The sequence below is a fragment of the Heliangelus exortis genome, chromosome 1 (assembly GCF_036169615.1).
Source record: "Heliangelus exortis chromosome 1, bHelExo1.hap1, whole genome shotgun sequence".
Lineage (NCBI taxonomy): Eukaryota > Metazoa > Chordata > Aves > Apodiformes > Trochilidae > Heliangelus > Heliangelus exortis.
The window spans coordinates 167287582-167309855 of record NC_092422.1 but is presented as its reverse complement, the minus strand read 5'-3'; the positions used below and the strand labels follow the sequence as shown (position 1 = coordinate 167309855).

Genomic DNA, 22274 nt, shown 5'->3' with positions numbered 1-22274 from the left:
GTTCGTGCACCTGTTGGTGTGTAAACAAAGAAAAACATACTGTGGATTTCTGCAAACTGCCATCCTTAGCTTTCAATCAAAAATAGAACAAAAAGGAAGAAGAAAATTCGAACTGAAAACATTCTATGTACCAATAAATAGGTCACTTAGAATTTATCTGAAATAGTTCAGATGACCAGATGGTTACAGAGTTTTATCTGCATAATTTGTATTTGGTATGTACATCTGAGGGCATGAAATAGCTGTGAGCTGTGAACACACTATGTTCCTTTTGGGACCCAATGTAGAATACCCTTATAACAGAGAGCCAAATAGTGGGGGAACTCAGAATTTATTGCTTTTGCCAACACCTGTGCATTGGTTTTTGTTTTGCTTTTAATTTGTCTATATCTGAAAGTGATGTAAGCAGCATCTGGTTATTCTTATTTAGTATGCCTGTGCTGCCAAAAAATCAACAGATTCCTACTGTACTGCATTTCAGAACTAATGAAGACATAATTATATCCCTGAGCAGGAAGAAAGAATTATGCTTTGTTGGGGAGTAGACTAGAATAGAAAAAATGTAAAAGATCAAAAAGAGGCTTTTAAACCAAGTAAGAAAAGTGATTACTTCTATCAAAGATCTGGTATATTTATTTGGTGCCAGTTGACTGAGAAAATAATACAATATTAAGACTTGCATGTCTTTTGGAAATGTGAATGGGTTAGATAGAAGCAGAGTTTTTTCCCTTTTAATTTTATACTTCTGGTTTGCCATTTTTTCACCTTCTGCTTAAAACTGATGTACTGATTTGGAGATTCTTGTAAAGATCATTAAAAATAAGCTAATAATTAAAAGAAGGATTGACCTTGTTGGTTTAAATCTATTTTTGAAAAAGTCTGAAAAGTATGTAAGCCTAATGTGCTTGACAAGTAATCTAATTTCCTGAAAAGTGATTTAATTTTTTTTTGTAAGGGAACACATTTTTCAAATAGGTAGTGGTAGAAACGTGCCTACTTCTATTTCTGTATTGATGCTTGGAGTGAGTGGGGAAAGCTGGGGAATCTCTGTCCTTGGATGTTGTCAAAACTTGTCTGTACAGGGACTATAACAACGTTGCTGAGGTTAAAGCTGCTTCCAGCAGTCAGTGGATGATGTCATGGTTTCTTCAAACCCTATTACTCAGTGATTAGAAGATCATGCAAAAATATTTACCAGGTTTGTGTCATCTTTCTGTCATCTTTCCGGTAGTGGGCAGTGCTGTGCTCACCACCGGTGGGCCTCGTGTCCTCTTGCTCCTGTGTATTTCTTCATCTTTTGAAAACACTGTAAATCGTGAGGTAATTACTGATAAATGTTTCATTCTCACAATGTGCCAGCTACTACAATGCAGATAGCACTTTAGCTGCCTGCTGAAGATATGGTTTCCTTCTGGCTTAAAATGTGTAGCTGTCTTCTTTAGCTAACGGATCCCTCTAACTTCCCCTGCATTATTGCTGGCCATTGGCTACTCACATTGGGTTGCTCACTGAACTGCAAGATCTGTAGATAAAAAGTAGTTTTCAGTCCAGTTCACCTACTTAGAGGTAGCAGATGGTAGGAGGCTTGTTTATGGTCAGTGTTTTCCTAAATCAGTAAAAACTCTTGTATCTTCAGAACGGAAACAGCCACTGTGAGAAGGCATTGTATGGCATCTGTGTAGTGTTTTAAAATTCCTCACTTGCTTAACTTGAATGTGATGTGAGGCATAAATAATGGCTTCATCACATAGTTCTCTGTGACTGCTGAAGTTTTCCTCATTGGCTGTTCTTTTGGATTCCTTGTGACCATAAGTAAAGTAATTTTGCACTAATTTTCTTTTGTTTGTCAAGATGCATCTTCACAATGTAGCAGCTTGCAGGAAAACTACAGTTTGCTTACCCTTTAGTATGGAATGTGATTATGGCGATTTAAATTTATTGCAAAGTGTTGGGTGTTTTTTTTGTATTTCGCACATGAAATGCAAGATTGGTTAGAGAATGTCTTAAAGAAGGGATGTTTCATTGCAACTCTAAAGTTTTGAGCTTTAAGTTTTGAAGCTGATATTTTTTATTTTTATTTTTTTGTCTCTAAACTCAATCTGATTTACTCTGGTTTAGAACAAATGACATCAGCAAGACAACTCTTACAGGCCATTACTTGTACTGTACAAACAGTACTCATTTATTTTACACAAACATTTTGCTGTATTTTAGGGAAGAAATCCTTAAAATAACTGTGTAAGTGAGCTAATAAAAATTTGATACACACAGGTGAAAAATAAACATATAGCCTGGTTCTCAGATACCTAAATTTATGTTGTTGGAGAGGTGAGAATCAGCTCCTTAACTAAATCAAAGGCAATGCGGGTTCTTAATCATGGCAATTCATGAGATAATATAACCTAAAATTGCAGACAAAATGCTTGGGAAAATAGTAGTTTGTCTATAAATATTTGTGGCTGTCAATGGCAAGAATGGATTTGGAGGCAGGGGAGGTGGGAGTTGTGTATCAAGATGAAGTCTTAAAAAAAATTATGGAGGCACATATAAAAACAAAACTCTATAAAGCTTTATTTAAAGAGTGTTTATTTTGGAGGCTAAGATAGTTGTAACCTATATATGTGATGTAAACAAGTAATCTCAACTGCCTGATGTTAGACTTGGCAAAATGAGGCTAACTAGAAGAATATTTAATGTGATGAATAGGTGTTGGGCAACATAGCTTGCTTTAGATAAAACTGAAAGGTTTTGGTGGTCCAAATTTATGGCCTAGGTAGGACAGTGGTGGCTCAGTTTGGGAAAATTGAAGTAGCTCTTACCTATTCTCAAGAAACGTTTTTTACAAATGCCATGCATAAAATTACTATGTTCAGCGTTGCACTAGATGTTGTTTTGATGTGTTTGGACTATAAACTCACTGTAGCAATGTTCTCTCATTCTTTAAAATGTTAGACAGGCTTGTGGGGCTGTACGTGTGAATATTTTAATTTTCAATTTAAACTGTTTGAGACGAGGCATTTATAGGAAGATGTAAATTGGCAACGTGAAGTGACCTGTTCCAGGCTAAACATTTCCACAATAGTGGTAAATAAAAGTCTGGAAAAAGCTGTAAGGCAGAGGGAGCAGAAAAAAGCAGCCAGGTGGTCACCAGATTGCCTGGAGCAGGGCTTGGGCTAGCCAGCTCAGAAGAGGGTTGGCAACTCCTCTTGGCAGGCGTGCAGCAGGAAGAAGTTAAGTGCTGTAGAAATCTAGCAGGGGGATTTCAGGGTAACCTGTAAGGAGGAAAAATGCAGGGTGAGACTTGCTTTACTAAAAAAGTGCATAGGTTTAAAAGCACTGAAATACTACCCCCTGGTGTTTCTCATGCAGCATTGGAATACCTATTGCCTGAAACACCCCCACCCCCATTTTATACATAGTCTTTAAAAGCCTTGTTTTCTTTTTTAGAATAACATAAAAAGTAAAACCCTCAAGTACAGAGTGCCTCAAAAGTAGCTGGCCCTGACTGTGTGGCTCAGTAGCACAGATTCTGTTTAGCTTTGTGCTGAAAGCAAGACTTCTGCATTTGTTTTGAGTGTTGGAAATAGCCTGTCCTCTGCAGAATTGAGTACTTTTTCAGAATATCATGAAACAGAAGATTTTTGTAAGCTAACTTGCTAGTTAGTTGGAATTGAAATGAATGGAGAATTGGATTGAGAAATGTAACCTTCTGTTCAGTATCTTTCTAACCTGAATTAATTTAGTAATGGATGATATAAAGCAGTCAAACTTTAGATGCAGCCAAAACACACTGAAATATTTTATATAGTACTGTGAAGAATTGAGCTTGTAGTTCTCCTCAGCTGTTTGTGACATAGCAGTCACAAACCTGTAGCAAAGATTAGATAAACAACGAAGGTTTTTGTTAACTGTGACATCCGGTGACATCCGAAATAATTTCACCTGTTGCTCTGCAGTTCATTTGTGTGTAATTTCGGTGGTTGTAGTAAGTTGAATCACTTCTCCCTCATAGATTAGGTCATGTTTGCTCTTAACCTGAAGATTTGGTAGTGGTAGGCTGTCTCAGCAGGTGAAATAGTATGATTGTTATGATGCCTCTGAACACTGGTGCTTCCAGGGCTGTTGTCCAGTAAATGCAGGTACAGGGATTTAAGAGGCAAAAATACTCCTGTCTGCAGAATTCCTTTCCTACTGTAGGAGAAAAGTATCTTTTAAAAGAAGATACTGAGCTACAAATTCTAAAAAAAACCCCATGTGAATCAGAATGTTTATCTCATTACATTTAATAGGGCTGAGTAGGGCAGGGGTAAGGTTGTTTTAATATTTAGTCTCTCAGATTCTGTTTCTTAAAATGTATGTCTTTCTTTTGAGCCAGTTCCTAGTATTTAGAGTGTCTGAAACATTCCTAAAACAAACAAACCCTTTAGTTTTATTAATTTATTTCTAACTTTAGTTAAAATATAACAGAGCTTAGTTTCTTAGGGTATAGGAAACAGGATAATGTAAAAAAACCTCTTGCTTTCAGACTTGGAATGCTTTCTGAAGTATAAATAACAAGAACCAATTAGATGACTGTTCTTCTCATCTTGTAGGCAGGGAGGTATATCTGATTCTTTGTATCTATTAGTTTTGTAAACAAACTGTGTAAATGTTAATTTACTACTTGAAGTAAAAGGGACATTAAGTGATTTCCTGATGCATTTGAAGGAATCTAAGATGGGGCTGGATTTTCTTCTTACTGATTTTTTCCCTCATCTCATATAATTAGCGTGGCTTTTACTACAGAGGGACTACTACAAGAGTGCAGCAGCAGGGATCAAGAGAAGTGAAAAATAATGCTAACTGGGGACACTAAAAAATCTGAATTTGACTCGCCTTACTATTTCATAAGAATCTGTACCATGATAGCTTTAATAGTATGAAATCATGTATATTCATTTTATCAGAATGGTTTGGTCTCACAGTGGTTTGGGGTTTTTAATATGAACAGCAGAAAGATAAAAGTATGCAATTTTTTAAAGGGAAGATGCAACATGCTAATTTTTCCTAGCCATCTTTAGCCTAATGTGCTTGCCTAGCAGTACAGTAACACAGAAGATGTATACTGGTACATCTTGAGACCAGTGTTATGTCGTTGCATTTCTTCTTTTTATGTAATATTTATTTCATATTACATAATATTTATTTCATAATCCTTAGAAAGTTACTTGGTTTGGTGGGTGCTTTTTTGGGGTGTATGTTATTCTTTTTCAGTGATACTGTGTTTTCTGCATATTTCTGAGTGGCAGAAGTATTTTTCCCTTCCTTACCTTATCCCCTCTATCCACCTTCACTCATTTACTGTTAGGTGATCACAAGTCTTAAAGGGTAATTTGAGGAAAGACTATATGAAAAATGTTCTGTTTGGTTTACAGAAGAGAAGATAAAAAGAGAGATGTGATAAGAGTTCTTTAGTATATGAAAGGGCCTGTTATAACACTAGAAAATCTGTCTGTTGAAGGTGGGACAAGGAGCAATGGAAGAGGCTGATAGGAGCAAGTGAAGTTTAAATTAAATGTTGTAAAAATTTTCTGACATAAGCAGTGGATAATAACTTCACTATGCAAAACATTTGCCAGGAAGGGACCCCATCAGATTGGTACCTGCAAGTGGTCTTGTCATTGTGGACAAGATAACCTTTTTAAAGTTAATTTCTCACCCTGTTTTCTAGATTTTGTTTTGTTGTGTTTTGTTTTTGGCTTACATCCCAGCTTTTCTCAAACTTTATGCTTATCCATGATTAAATAAAGTGATATACGTTCACTGGGAGCCAGCTACTTTAAGAAAATATTAAAAGTCTTCTTTTTTTCCCCTTCCTGAAACTGTTTCACAATTCACAGAAAAATCATTAGCAGATACTTCAAAGTCTATAGTATGTCTATTTATTTTTTGTTTTCAGAATGTTCTGTGATTTCTTAATTAAGATAACTATGCAGGTAATAATAAATATTGTTCTATGGTAGCCAGACTATCCTTACAATGAAAAGTATGACAGTACTAACTTACTCATAATGCTGTATATTCTAGCAATGTCCATAGTTATTATGTCCTCAACATTTTAAGAAAACCAAAAAATTACTAATTATACTGAACTCGTATCGGTACTGAGAGAACTACTGGGTAGCATTAACCTAATGTTAATGTGATTGGTGCAGTATGAAATTTGAAGTGGAGGTCTGGCTGCATGGGAGACACTGAGCTGATGCATAAGAGGGCTGCTGCTTTCCAGTCATCCATGGTATTTGAATGCCACATGATTATTTGCACTTGAAGCTTCCCCAAAGTAGATGTTTCAGTTTTTAGATTAGAATTGCCAATAAAGTTCTCAGAGTAAATATGGTTTGTATCTGCTTTAACATATAATGATATTATCCACTTTTAATTCTGTTATACTGCCATTAATGCAATGCTAAGTTTCTCATGGCTTGATTCACCCATCAGCAGCATTTTTCAATGACTGCACAAGTAAAACCAGTGCTGCGTGAATTAAATGTTTTTTTTTGCTATTACTGTTACAAATAATGATCTGAAGTGGTAAATCTGAAAGGTGCAAATATGGGCAAGGCTAGGAAGAGATTTTTTTTTTTTTTTTGTAACTAGTAGGCAGGAAGGTGGGAGTGCGTAGTGTTTCTAAGATACCAGGAATACTATTTGGGAAATACAGAGTAAGCACTTTTTTTAAAGATAGTGTGGTCTTGGTAAAAGATTTATTAACGTTTATAACTTGAATTCAGTAGTAAGTATTTCTTTAAAAATTTGCAGGCCATGGCTGTCAGATAAATGACAAGTATACCACTGCTTTTTTGAGTCTATTTTGTAAATAAAAACATGGATGTTAAAACCGAAACAGTATATTGCGCGTTATAAGATAAGTCTATTTTTCCCATTATTGCCTGCTGGCAGTACAGAATATGGGTATTGTATATTGTGTTAAAATTAGTGATATTTTAGAAAAGACCCATTATTTTCATAACCTGAAGTTAAATGAATCAAGTCATGGTAGCTGATGTCTGTGTTCACTCCAGATTGCAAGCTGGTCACCCACGTGTCCATTCCATCACTCAAATGCATTTCTTTGGTTAACACTTAAAACAGCATCAGTAAAATACACACAAGCACACACTGTTTTTTTCCTTTATTTCATGTGTAATGTGTGGAAAGGTGTATCTAATGGTTAATTCCTAGGTGGCTTTAGCCAAATCTTATTTTGTTTATGAAGAATGTTTTTCATGTGATTTTACTGCATGTCTGTCTTCTTCAAGAGCCCTGGAACTTGACCGAGTTCTACCACGTTTGATAGAAAGCAGTAAACCTGAAATTCCAATAACTGATTTGATAATTAGCAGATACATGAAGGAAAAGAGCCCCTCGGAGTGTTGGCAAGGAGGGAGGGATAGAGACAGCTCGGGCAGGATGCTTTCCAGGTGAAATGGCTGCCGGCAGCCCACGCATCCCAGCTTGCACATTGCTGTGAGCCTCTTGTAGCACTTGTTGAGCTGCCCCTTGCCCTGTAAGGGGATCCATGGGACTGGGAGTACCCTGCAGATCAGGAGAGAGCAGAGAAGGGAGATAGCAGTGACTGCTGAAGTGTGAAATGGAAAGAGTTGCGGATGATTTAGGGTATGTTGGATTGTTGTGATAAGGATTTTTTGCTTGGGCCAAAGAGAGAAGTAAACATGTTAAGGAAATACAAATAATATTAAGCACAAATCCATGATTCATTATTTCCATTTCTCATGATTTTAAGAGCAGTTGTTTTCTGTTATGCCTTCCCTTGCTTTGCTACTTGGTGGGTTTGGGTTTTTTTGGCTGGTTGGAAGTTTTGGTGTTTACTAATCTGGTAGCATGAAAGAAACAAAATTACAGAAAATTTCTCTCTCCTACTCTTGGTGTCACAGGATACAGATATGGAAATGTAGATAGTTCAATAAAACTACGTATAAATATTTGGCTTAGTGTTTTGAAATACTATGAGTAATTGGCACAGAAAACCTAAGAACACTAAGAACTGACATGACACATGCTTGAAGAGCTTTTCATTCTGTTTAATAAGTATTTTTGTACTACAAAACCTAGATTCTAAACAAAAACTTACAAACCACTGCTTTACAAAGTAGATGTTACAGCAAGGTAACAAATCTACCACGAGGGTGCAGTCTTTTCTAAGGATTTCTAGCGCCTTCAGCTAAAGCATCTGCATTTTGCATGCACATACTATTTTCTGCTGCAGCTATTACAGGCAGACGATTAACTTTATTTTTTGATCTGCACTTGGCTGTTTAATTGTGTTTTCTCATTGTTGTTAACACCTGAGACAAAATTAGATGGAGTCTTTTTAAATTATAAACTAATGTCGAATCATTAGATTCCAGCTGAGGAAAAAATCCAAGCCTGTCTTGCTCATATTCTCTAGAATGAAATACCTTCCCCCACCCTTTCTCATTCATTAAATAAATATACTGTTGTTCTGCATCAATAGCAGGACAGCAGTGCTGTAGGAGTGAACTCTTTCCATTCAAGTTAATAGGATACTCATCAAAGCTTAATTGTGAGTATTTAAATTCTTCACACTTGTGACCTACTAGCCAAAATACATCCTCACAGCTGATGGCTGATACCTAAGTAGCATTCTTTTATCTGTGGGTAGAGTTGCAAGTCAGAGGATGAAACCTGATCTATTTGCCATGTTGACACTAAAAATATTTTAAGCTGTTATATTTGTTTTGGTTAGATATATAGTAAGCAAATGGAACTTCTGTTGTCATCCTAATTTTGTTTCCTAGGAGCCATGTAGTATTTCCCAGTCACGCTCTGTAGTATTCAGTGTAATAGAAAAATGCTTGTAATTTGGCTTGCCTGTTGAGATTGTTAGCAACAACTGCTGTAGCCAAAGGCAATTTGATCAATGGCATTTCATTAGGTATTTGTTTATAGATATTTCTACTTTGACTTAGTAAGAGGACAACAAATAATTTGTGCACAAGTCAGACTTACTATAGCCCAGGCCAGTTGAGTTTTCTTTCAGGACAAACCATTGTACTGTCAATGGTGTTTCAGTGTTTTAAAACCATCACATCTGCCATTTGTTATTATTTCTACTTTTGAATATGTTTTCAGTACTTAAAATTGGGTTCTGTGAAATATAATGGTTATACCCAACATATCATACTGTATTGGGTAGTGCTTAAAAAACAGTACCAAACTTTTTCAGTGACCAGGTTTTAGTGTGAGGACATAAGAGGTGATGAGGAATCAGAAGAATTTCCCACATGAATCATACTTCTTGCTTAATTCAAAGATCTTTATTTGATACTTGAAAGTAAAATAACTCTCATTCTTAACTGGGGGGAAGAGTTGTACAAAAAAAGGCTCAAGTAATCCCTTGTATTACCAGTGGTTAAAGAATGAGCTCCTGTTTTTTGCTCTCCATAGCTGTGAGCTCCCACTGATTCAGTTTTACTGTCTGACATTTTTTTAATTTCTCCACCCTGCCCCAAGATTTGATGACGTTTATTAACACAAAAAAAATGTAATCCCAGAAGGAAAAAAAAAAAAAAGAGTGCTTTTAAAATTTTCAGTGAGTAGGGTTGATTTGGAGCATAGTTGGTATGTCAGAGCCTTTACAAAGGAGTAAAGCAGGAGCAGGGTGGTACAGCACAGCTAGAAGTGAGGTGGAAGGTGGCAGTGGTCTGGTAGATTGGTTAATCTGGGAAGTCATTTCCCCCAACATGAGCTGCTTTTCCAGGGCAGCCTAACTGAAAATTCTGACTCTTACAGTCACGACCTCCTTTTTGTCAGCTTCAATGTTCTTGTGACCCCAAATTCAGCTCCTTCAGTCACTATAATGTGAAGAAACCTCCCCCTCTGCACAGTCACACGTAATTCTGCTCGTGTATACACACACCTACACACTTAAAGAAAATCTGCTTGCCTTAGTGTGCAGAAAGGGTTTGGCACAGGGTCAGACGAACACCAGAGGGAGCAGCAATGCTTTGCCAGGGGAAAGGATCAATACAGCAGCTGGAAGCACATTCTTCAGTCTTACTTAGTGGGCTGGGGGGGAAGGAAGGACACCTTTCCCCCCTCCCCCCAAATTTTTGGTATGGTTTTCTGCACACAAAGTGTTTTCATTTGTGCTCCAACTCCAGAGATTATCACGACTGTTTTTTAACATGTCTTTCGTTGAACAGCTAGTTAAGGAAATGCTTGCTTGTTAATTGTTTAATCAAATGTATTGGTGGTGGTTTTAATTAATTTTTTTTTAAAACTATGGTTTTAAATGTTTTGCATCTTAGGACTGTAGGACATAATAAGCTTTCTTAACTAACGATGTCTTAAATACCTTTTCATTAGAGAGAATAAATTGTTCTGCTGCATTTTTGGCTGTAAAGTAGTAGTTGAACCAAGATAACATCATACTGAAGATAAAATAGTGACTTTTTTTCAGGCTAGTTCATAATTTGAGTTATAGCTTTAATTTTGGCTGATAATTTGTGTGACACCTATAAACTCGTAGCTTGTATTAGGGATTTTGTTTTTATTTAATGAAGCCAAGCTAGGTACAGGGTGGATCTTAAAACAGTGAAATGTTAGAAAACCAGATTAAAGGTTCCCATGTTATTAAAGGAATGTCTATGGTCTAAGTCCTTTGCTTTAATAACAATAAAGTATTTTTAGAGCAGTTTGAAGATGAGATATAACTAAATTGACTTGCAAGTAATACTTTAATTTCTGCCATCTTTCAGCTGTGTAGTTTTTGGTTGTGTTGTGATACAACTGTTGAAGGCATATAAACCTTCTAAGGTCTCACGGAGTAAGGGTCAGTGGGAATAAATACATGGTTATAAATTATTTTTTAAAGTAGGATCCATTCAGGAGATCTGTTATTATGGCCATGGCAATAAAAAATGAAAACAAAAATGAAAACAAAATAGTTATAACCCAAACCAACTCACCACCCCACAGTAGTAACAAAAGCCAGTGTAAGCATGTGTCACACTAAAGTTATTTGACAGTTATGAAATAAATGTAGATTGGATCCTGATCGTGCTTTTATAAGCTGGTTGGCTGCCTTCCTACTCCTCCCTCGCTCTCCAGTGCCATAGTCCAGGGTGAATTGCTCTGTAGGTTGTTGATGAAATCTTTGTAGAGTTTTTGCAGACACTCTTAAGGTGGAGAACCTGAACTGCTTCCCTGCCCCCCCCCCATCAAATCTGTTGATACTGAAGAGGTCTGTGCTGAATTAGCACATGCTTTGCCTCTGTGTCTCTGTAGTTAAATTAGTGTGTGGGCAGCCTGGCTGAGTGGATGGAGGTGGTGTCTGCTGAAGGAATACACACATCACTCCAAGGCCTAACACCTCCTGTTAGGAGAAAACCTCTGGCTCAAGGAAGGAGAAGCTACAGCTCTGTTATTTGCTGACTCCATAGGGTGAACTGTAGTGGGAACTGCAGGTGAAGGAGCTGAGGAGGAGGAGAAGAGGCGGGCTGGCTGCACTGTCCTTGTAGTTGATATTTCTTGAATGAATTTAATGCATGCTCAAATAATTTTAGAAGTTACATTAATTAGGTAGTTCACAAAGTTAAAGTTGTGTGGTGTATCATCTGTAATCTGCATGAAAGCAAACTGTCTTGCTTGCATACAGTTTGAATAAGTACAGTAGGGCCTTTTCTGAGCAGATTTGGGAGGCAATTGGTTCCAGCAGACGTGTAGTAATAGACAGAAATGAGCTGGCTGAAGCTCTTGCTGTTATGAAGCTATTATGTTTCCTCACTTTCCAAGTGGTGATGTCAGATGTGCATATGAGTAAGTCCTTGAGCCACCTATTTTCAGGTAAAAATGTCTCTGCTTCCTTGAATATGCTGTGCTGAGAGCAACAGTGATTCACTGTCTGATTCGGGAGTGCATCAGATGCCTTCATTTAGGAGCAGCCACCTTTATCAAAAGGGAGGGGCAGGCGACTGGGTGGCGACAGCTTCAGGTCTCTGATTTTTATCTGGTGGTGCATGTCAGCACCTTATGGTAGTTTGCTCAGTCCAAGACTAAAATTCAGGTCAGTATATCGCAAACATATGTGCACTTGCTAAAGCAAAATGTGCTTAACATTGTATTACGGTTGGGTGCCAGCTGAACGTTGCAGTTTACAACCCTAATTAAGAAAGAGCCAATCTAGGAGTTGAGTAGACAAGTCTCAAAGTGTTGGACTTCTAAGACAGGAAAGATACAGGTATGGTACAGATGTAGCTTCCTGTTTTTCCAGTAAGTTCTAGGGATGCAGATCTGGTAGTAAAAAGAAGTTTGACACTTTGGAGAAATGTTGATGTCTTAAATTTCATAGTAGAGGCTGTGTTCTATGGCATGCTTGTAAATAAAACCTTTTACTGGGTGTAAGTTGTTGCTTATAATTTTCTTCTTGAAAAAGCTAATTAGTTAACCATAGTCCCTTGTTACTAGATTAGCCACAGGCTATTAGTTGGGTGTTTTGGTTTTTGTTTGTTTGTTTTTATCCTAGCCCAGTGTGAGGTCAAACAAATTCAAAGCTCTTGTAATTGTACTTAACTGTATGGTACAATAATATACTATATTCTACATCTTTTTTGCATTGTTAGTGAAAAGTATATTTATTCTTTGTGCTCCCTTCTCCCTCAAAAAATTAAGACTGTTTTTCTGATGTGTTTGTAAAATAGCAACTGAAATCTGCCTTTGTAATGTTCACTTTTTTTTTTTTTTTAAATTAATCTCAGTGTTTCATACTTTTACATCATTTTAATGCATGCATAGCTAGAAATAAACCAGCTGAAGTTTTAGGCTTTTTTATATACTGCTTTGGACTTCATGCCATAGACAGCACCAGTGCAGGGATGATGTAATCACTGCTAAAACAGGGGGTTTTGTTGCATCATGAAATCACTGAAGTTGGCTTTAATCACTTCCTAATTAAACATGAAATTAAATTATTTTACATTATTTTACTTCTAACATCTTGAGTATAATACAAGCTTGAAATCATAGATATCAGACTAAAGAAAGGTTTCCAGAAATCCTTTGGCTCTCCCTTCTGCCTAATCTGGGGCAGGAGAAAGTACAGAAGGAATATGCTGGCAGATGTTCTATTGCTCCATGGTAATTATTTTAAACAACTCAGAAATTTCTTGGCTTGATCGTGTTTGCTGTGTAGCCCATGAGTGCTGACGGTGCCATGTGGCAGAAGGCTGTGCTGAGGATAGGGCAGAAATGCTGGGAAGGATGAGCAGCTGCTTAAAAGGATACTGTTGGAAAGCTTACTTAGAAAACCGTGTGCCTTTGACATTACTGAATCTGATAGCCTAAGAGGGGCATGAGGTTTGATAAAAACTCCTTGAAATAACTGTTAGCTAATTTTTTTGTCATCAGTCTGTTCTGTAGTTTTCCAAGCCTGAAAAAAATTGGAAGGCTCATTTTTATCATACTTTTTTATCATACAGAGTTACGTGAGTTACTCCAGTTGTGCAGTACCTGTTTTTTTGGAACTTGGGTAAATCTCACTGTGGTTTGTATCACTGTCCCTTTTTACAGATGTCCCCTAAAAGCAAATTAACTTACGTAAAGTCAGGTGGCCCGTGAAAAAAACTATTTTTCCTCTTTCCTCTCAGTTTTTGTAGTGTAGTGGAACTAATTTTTAATGTTCAGAGAGCAGTCATTAGAGGGCTGGGGAAGGAAGCCAGGAATGTGATGCTCACCTGCACCTGACAGCTCTGTGACACTATTACCATAATATCTTTGAGTGATGGGAAGGGAAATGAGCAGGCTTTTTCTCCAGCTTCTTCGTCATCATCTGTTGCAGTTTATAATCTTCCCTCTTGTATTTTGTTTCATTTTTTCCTTCATCTCTTCGCAATCTGTACCATGCAAAAAATTCTCTTTGTGCTTTCTGACAGGGTCAGCTGCTGCACACAGACTGTGGCCAAACCACACACTGGGGCTTGACAGCCAGGCCTGCCTGCACTGGCACTGCACACTGTCAGCAGGCTTCTTGCTGAGGCCTTCCTTGTCCTTTCTTGTTTGGCTTATGTGCTTTATCAGCTTATGTTGGACATGACTTTACTATATTTTTGTGTGTTTTCTGACTTTGGGAAACGTAATTTTTATTTTCTTTTCTTGATATTCTTTCCCCCTTGTTATAAACCTAGTTGAATTTAAGAGAAAAAGTACAGAGTTCTTCTAGTCTTCACTTTACCTCCTAAATCGGTGTCCTCCCACAGTATCTCACTTGTTTTCTATAGTTTTAAATCCCTTTCATCTGTTTTTTCCTTTTTTTTCAAATTCTTTTTGTATTTTTCTATGGCATGACAAAATACTTACATGTGAGATTATTTTGCCAAGATCTAAAATGTTGTTTTAAAGATACTTTTATTTCCTTTTTAAAAAAACATCCCTTTCCTATAATGTTCACAGCATAATGTTTTTAAGTCATCCGCATGTTGTAAAAATTCACTGCCTAGAACTGTAGTTATTTGCTTGTCTATCTTGTATAAGTTCAGTGTAATTCATCTGCTATGTCCCTATTCCCAGGAGCTTATAACTTTTAAAACTATTTAACAGTACTTTCCATATCCTTTTCCAAAGGAAGCTACCCAGAATAAATGTTCAGATCATTTGGGGCATGAATCAGAGCCTCTGGCCCATTTGAAAAGCAAAGTAAAAAACCCTAGCAAACAAACTCAGTTGCCTGTTTCTTTGGTGGTGAAAAGAGAGGGCAGTTTGCACACCAGGTCCTAAAACTGGATATGGCCTCTAGCCCATGTTTATATTGGTCAGGGTTAATGCAGCACAGATTGTGTAAGACACATATTTGAGACTAGTCAAGAAAAATAACTGGTAAACCAACTATCTTTTAAAATTTAACTAAAGCTGTTCACGATGTAGTCGCTTGGAATCACAAGGTGGCCTTTACTCAGAGGGCACAGAATTGGACATCACCACTTAAATCCACCCTGGCTGATCATTACCCCTCAGAAGCTGGTAGGTACTGATACCTCTACAACCTCCAAACCCGAGGCGTCTTTTGTAAATGCCTTGATGTCAGCGAGTTTGTTTCGTTTGTTAGTGTTATCTAACTTCAGAAAGCAATAGTTAACCATTCAAAACTTCACTGCTCTCAGCTGTTTGCTGCCGCCTTCTGTGAGACTTGGAATTGTTGGAGGCAGAGGTGGATGCGTAGTTTATTGGGATCATTTCCTGCTCTTCTGCAGGCAGAAAAAGTCAAGTTAGTTTATATTAGTGGCTGAGCTAACCTGACTAATTCTGCCTGAAGCAGAATTGGATTTCCTTAGCAGCGATTTGGTTATGCTAATTTTCAGTAAGCAGGATTGGCTTCTGCAGTTGCTCCAGTGGTTTCCATACTGGTTGTGTGCCTGAGCCATGGTATTTCTTTTTCTGGTGGGAAGGATACAGTGTATCAGAACAGCTATTTTAGCAGCTAAGTAGTACAATAACCACCCCTCACACCAGCCCCTCCTCCCTGCCCCCCTCGTTTTATTTATTTTTTTTTTTTTTAAAGCAACTTAATGTTTTAAGTCAGAAATATTGAAACACGCTTCTTATTTACTAGAGAATGGACTAATTTTTATTCATGTTTTCAGCCAGCCTGTATTAGAATGAAAATCGGAAATTTTGGTCTTTTTATTAAGTAAAAAGTACCTTAGTTGTACTGGATACGTAAAAAAGTTTTATCTATCTTTATTTTATTAATTTAAAGAAGTTTGAAGTATAGTTGGTGAGTTATGAATTGTACCCTGCATCTTCAAAGGCATTTAATGATAAAAAGAGATGCTAAGTAGCATTTTCCACTAGGGTGAGGTAGATTTGAGGAGCTGGGTGATAGATTTACATGGAAATCAGTAGGGAGCAGATGCTTAAGAGTTTATGTGCTTGTGAAAACTACCGGGCACCCACCTACTTTTTTGAAAAACCTTTCAGTGTCTTTTTTATTTCTTCATCATAAGTGTAAAAGGGAAACACAAATTTTCGTTTTCTTTTAAATTTTCACTCAGTGCATGTTTGGAGTTAAGTAAATATACTTCATGGCAGGAAGCAGGAAAGTTAAAACCAGATTTATTGAAAGAGAAAGTGAGGGGGAAAATGCCTGTGCAAAAAGTAAAATGTTAGCATTCCATTTGTATTTCAGATGGATGATGGTGCTCTTAAAGCATTGTGAGATACTCTGACCTATGAACTTCAGATGAATTCAGAAACTAGCTTTTGTTCTTAAAGTTCTCAATATAATTTAAAAGAATAACAATCCTTCATGCATTTAGCTTCCTGATGCACTTGATTGATGCCATTTACTATTATTTGTAACTTTTGCATAGGTAATAATAATTTAACTGTTAATGAAGACAAATATAACTTGAAACTAAAATTTAGACTGATTTATATTTTATAAAATAATAGTTTTAAATATCTGATTTACAGATAGTTGGAGAAATGGGTTTTGAGGTTTTTAAGAAGCATCCCTTGGTTTTATGTTTCTTTACTTCATTATTAAATTTTGAGACTGAATTTAGAAAAAGGTGTTTTGTGCATTTTGAGACACTCTTCTGAATTCACTGCATGTTGTTTCCTGATATTTAGATTAACCTTGATAGTAAATTGTTGAGAATAAATTTGAAATTCTGCTTCTTATTATTTAAAAAACTCAAAATCCTCAAACAAATCATCCTAGGAAACAAATTTCCCTCTACTTTCATAGCAGATTGGTTTATTTGTATCCTGTGTCTTAAAGAATACTCCTTATGTGTGTAAAATAGAATAAATGAGTTGGGTTTTTTTCCCCCAGTTAAAGGGAATTGTGTTGGTATAGCTACTGCCATAGGAACCAGGCACAACAGGATAACTAATGCTGCCATAGTAAAATGTAGAATATGAAAATTATGAGTAATATGATCCTTATGGGAGAGAGTCCATGGGTTTTAAGTACTTTTCCCATTCTTAAATAAGAATACTGATTGACCTAGTTTAATGTAAAGGGCAGGCTGACACCAATTTGCTGGAGAGATGACCCACAACTTACAGGAATTGTATTGGTGGTGTTGCTAACTCCATTTACATGCTACACAGAGCTGGTTTTATTTTGAGGACTGCATCTCTCTGATTCTCCTTTAGTTCCAAGGAGTGCTTTTATTCTGGTTTTATTAATGTTTCTAAAAATACTGTGAAGAGATTTATTCAAGAATGTTCTCCAGCTTCAAGTGCACCTCCTGTATTACCAAATGGAGAACTAACCTAAGTTTCAAAGCTGTGTCATTTTAGAGCTTACTAATTTTTATATTGTGCTTGTTTCCTTGCCAATTCTTTTGTCCCCTGGAAAGATGATTGTGTGCTTGAAAACTGGCAAATACCAGTGTATTGAAATAATTGTAGTATTGTTAGATTGTGAAACAGTATAAATAGCTGAGAACCTGTTGTAATCTAGAGGTCGGGTACAGTGGTGTTTAACTCCTGGTTTACTTTTAGAACTTGCAGAAGGTGTCAAAGAAAAGAAAACCTACTGCTAATAGTCAATTAATTTGTTCAGTCTTAGCTTCCACTAGAAATTCTGCAGTCAGAGACATTGGGAACAATTGAGTTCCTATGTTGTGCCTTTCCTTGTTTTATGAAATACTTTTATGCACCTCACCACTTGTTAGATCTTTTTGATATTTAAAATATAAACTACATGGTGGTGTTTTGTGTTGTTTTTATTTTCTTCCTTTGCATAATTGGAAATAAAAGCACAGAATTTTATTATGGCAAAAATGAGTATAAAAAGGGCTGATATTTTTTGTGTGTAAATATTATGTTAAATCTAGATCTTGGTTATCTTGGAGTAATTGTTGTTTAAATGGAAAGCTAAAATATCTGTGCTGATTTAATCACAGTTTCTGTGTGCATTTTCACTTTGAAGTGTTCTGGTCTTAAGGGACACTGTTATAAACCCTTGGAACAGAGGGCAAACAAAAGTTGCTTCATAATTTTGATTTTTTTATTGAAAGAGTTAAGAATGTAACTCAAATTCCTGTGTCTTGTAAAAAGCAGAACTAGAAAGAATTCTCACTCTTAACTTTTCTGAATTTTAGGGGCTAGAAATGAGCAAGACCTGAGCTGGTTTCACTGTAGGTGTTCATATCATTCTGAAAATGACAATGTGGCAATTCCACACTGCAGCTGCTTGAAATGTATCTACTGCTGTAGGCTTTTCCACAGAAGCTCTTAAAAAAAGAGAAAAAGAAGTGAAAAATGGCATTGATTAAGGAGAATTTCTTGTTAGCCAATAAAAGGGAATATGTTAAGAGAGAACCTAATGCTCAAGAGATTCTTAGAAGGGGAATAAAGGAGGAAGGAAGGAGGAAGGAAGGATGAAAAGCACCCTTCCTAATTTCTTCTGTTGCTGGACAGGTTTTAAGCTTCTCATACCTATTAGACAGATTTTAAAAGGGTGAATATTTAAGAGACATCTTAGTACCTTTTCTTGAAAAGAATCCCCAAAGACTTCAATTTCTGTTCAAGTTAAGTTCTAGTAGTAGTGCTATCATCACAGTAGGGTCTCATCACCTCTAGATAGTTCTTAAAGCAAAGTGTTGTATGTGATTTGATCCTTCTATCCTCATTTTTTCAGAGGATAGAAGGAGGATTGTATATTATTGCTGGGTTAATGCTTTGTATGCTACTTAAAAATTTACTTGATTGCCCCAGCTGCTGCAAGATGTGATTTTACCTTTGAACAGAAAATATTTTAAATTTCTTGATTGAAATTTATTTCTGAGAAAGTTTGCTTTTTTGCAGTCATGAGCTCTGCCTCTTGTTAAAAGGTTTTACTGGCCTATAGAAGAATTTTAGAATATGTCCAGAGCTTAGGTGACACCGAGGTAGCCTGGTTTCAGCATACTGAGTCTCTAAAGGACCAGCACCATATGGAAATTTAGGTGAAATGTCTATTTTATGTGTTAATACACTGTTGTTAACCTATAGCTGGGTTTTCTGAAAACTGGTTGTCTTGAGCAGGAACTGTGCACTGTAATAGTCAAATGGAAGGGTGAAGGAAGCATAAGTAACAGATCCAGTCCTCATATGCTGGAATAACACAGAATCATAGAATGGTCTGAGTTTAAAGATCATCTAGTCTACCCCCTGCCATGGGCAGGAACATCTTTATCTAGATAAAGTCATCCCAAGACCCATCTAACCTGATGGTAGCATTTAGTACTATTCAGAAATTATCAGTGTAGAAGGCAGCTCAGCTCTGAGGGGAAAAAAGGCTAATATTTAGGTTATTAACTAGAAAAATGTTTATTTACTTTGTTATATATACTTACAATAGACAAAAAATACCAATTTGTTGCTTCCCATAATGAAGTTTTTCAGTCTTTGAAGTATCTGCTCTCTGCCTCTTAAAAAGGTACACCTGAGATTAATTGCAGAGCACTTCTTGTCCCACAAATCATTTCCATTCAAAATAACAGCAATTCAATAAGCCTTACTGGGTTTATGCAGGATTTGAAAATGCTGGTCAATCCACAGTGGAGGATCAGGTTTTATCTCCTCTAAAATCTAGACCACCAGCAGGGACTCTGTGTCTTCCAAGCCTTTTCAAATACTTAATATCTGAATACTGTTAATATTGCTTCTTATTTTTTAGTCTTCCTATTAGAGTACAATTTCTTGTCCCATAGGCTCAACATTTTTAATATCTATTTCATTTTAAGTAACTTTAGAGTTTGAGTGGGTTTACTACAAATTTTACAATAGCATTCTCACTGAGTAGTTTGTTAGATAAAAGTAGGGTTATTGTTTTCTTTTTTTCCTTCTCATATCCAAAATATCTCTGTTTCTGCCTTTAAAGCAATTTGCAATTATTATCTTCAATGCCTGAGATGAGTATTTCCCAACAGGAAATCTGATCTTTGGTCTTTATCTGCAGTCATCATGCCTGTTTGTTCTCTCTCTTTTTATCTTTGTATGTGTCCTAATGGCTTTACATGACAGCTATACAAGGCAAAAAGAAAATGCTTATAAATTCTTTGCAGTTATTATGTTGCTGGTAATTTTTAAATCTTCTCTGAAGGAGCAACACTTCATCTATTGTTCAGCTTTCCCTATGATGGATCAGAATTAGTGTTAAGCCAGAGGCCATCTGTGTAGCATCCAGTGTTTCTCTGGCTATATCTATATTAGTGAATTAAGTGTGCCTGAGGCTAATTGACACAAAAGGGCTCACGTCCATGCTCGTAGCCCCAAAACAGCATAGCTGTATCCAAATTTACTTCTGGGAATGCTACCCTGTCCAAGGGTAGTGTCTGAACCATGCCTTTATTTTGCTTGAACCAGTGTGGACAGAAATTGTTTCAGGCCTGCTTCTCACAATTTAGTAGTACAGGCTGTTTATTTCCATGCATGAGAGTGCTCACAGCACAGTTGATTTTACAGATATAGATACTGCAGCCTGTACAACTTCAGACAGTTAAATCAACATTTCCTCTTTATCGTTGTTTCTTAGTTTGAATTTTGCTGCATTCTCAGAATGCACTGGGAAACTTTTAGCCTTATAATTGTGTCTCATTATGTGATCAAAAGATGTAAAATTAGTCATTATTGTTTAAGTGTCAGTCTGGATATGTTATTTAAGTATTATGTTATATTGTTTATATTGTTTATATTATTGTTTATATTATTATGTTATATTGATATGTTATATTAAGTATTTACTTAAAATATTCAGATATTTTTTAGTTAAAGTTTTTATGAAAGCCAGATTGCATTCCTTCATACAAACTAGTTTATGGTAAGGTCTTGATATAAAGAAGGGACTTGCTTCTACAACAGCTTTTTCCTTTCTACGTAGGACTTAAAGAATTTCTGTTCTCATTGTGCAGAGTCCCAGCAGGATCCTCTTAATCAGATTTTTTTATTCTATTCTCACTTTTCTCATGAATGTTTTTTTTCCATCTGGTAGAGTGTTCAAGAATTAATGAATTTTTGTGTTTTACTACATAAATAGAGACATGTAAACTAGTACATTTGCTTTGACTGTGTGGTCAAAGGGTGGAATGCAGATTAGCAGAGAAACTGTAAATAGATTTAATGGCAGGAAAAGACAGATTCTTAAGATGAAGGCAGAAAAGCGCAACTGTTAAAACTGCTGACTCTGCAGAATCTAACCATCAAATTACAGATATTTACATGAGGTGAAAAAAATGGCGTAGCAGTATATTTTTAATAAAGATTATTAGAGTCAGAATTAAGAAACAGCCTAGAAATCAGTAAATTCTGGTTTTTATTCTGTGTCTTCTGCATTTATGGTAGTCATTTCTGAACTGGGCTGGAATTAGTATTGTACAGATGTTTACTCTGGTGACTGAAGCAATTGTCAAAATCTAGAAAACCTGTTTCTCGACTTGTGCTTTCATGAGATTTGAACTTATTAATACAGTTACTATTACTGTTAATATCCTTCTAATTACCAGGCTTCCTATGGGCACCTTATCTTTCCTTCTTGTCAAAGTTGTGCTAGAATGTAGCAAGGAGTGTGGATTCATAACAGGCCAGGGAGAAAGGACCGTTTTCCAAGAATTTAGGTAGTAAATGTGTAGAGTCTGGACTTTGAAGCCTCATTCTAGAAACTGCTGGTCTATTTTCCATATTGTTTGAATTACATGCATAAGCAACATTTCTGTTGGTGTGGTTTTAATGAAATAGTCAAAGATGAGGTATTAGAAATTTTTTGTGTTCTAAGATAGGTATTTGCAAGTTGAAAAGCAGTATGTAGGTCTTTCCAATGAGACAGATTCCAGTTTAACAAAGTGTTTTAAGTAATTTGTAAGTATGTGATGTGAGACCATTCACATTGTGACATTTTCCTAGATTACACCTTTATAGGAGCTATTTATTCCACGTAGCCAAGGAAATGTGAGTAACTATTACCTTCCTTAGTATTATACATATCTCTGTTACTTTTAATGGTTTGAAAGAAACTTAAAGAACTAGAAAATCTTGGTAGGTTAGAGTCTTTTCAGAGTATTATTTTTGTTTAAATAACTTTTGTGGAGTGGCTAGCAGGCAGAAAAGGAAAGAATTTACTTCTCACATACAAAAAAAGTCTTTTTTTTTTCACATTAATGAAGGCCTTGAAAGTGCACAGGGGAATGTTCCTTAATTTTGTTGTGCAAATACCAGCCCTTTTTATTTATATATTTGGTAATGTAGCTGTGAACTAAAGACAA

At 36.2% G+C, this 22274-nt stretch overlaps 1 protein-coding gene across 2 annotated transcripts in view; it reads left to right on the top strand.

Moving 5' to 3' along the window:
• Positions 1 to 22274, top strand: part of ARID2 (AT-rich interaction domain 2) — a 98713-nt gene that overhangs the window by 26664 nt on the left and 49775 nt on the right. Inside the window, exon 1 of one of the 2 annotated variants that reach the window (XM_071733548.1) lies at positions 12154 to 12265. The exons of the other annotated variant lie outside the window; for it this stretch is intronic. The gene's annotated coding sequence lies outside the window, so the exon portion shown is untranslated. Of the gene's footprint in view, positions 1 to 12153; positions 12266 to 22274 lie in introns of those variants that run through there. 2 annotated transcript variants of the gene reach the window in all.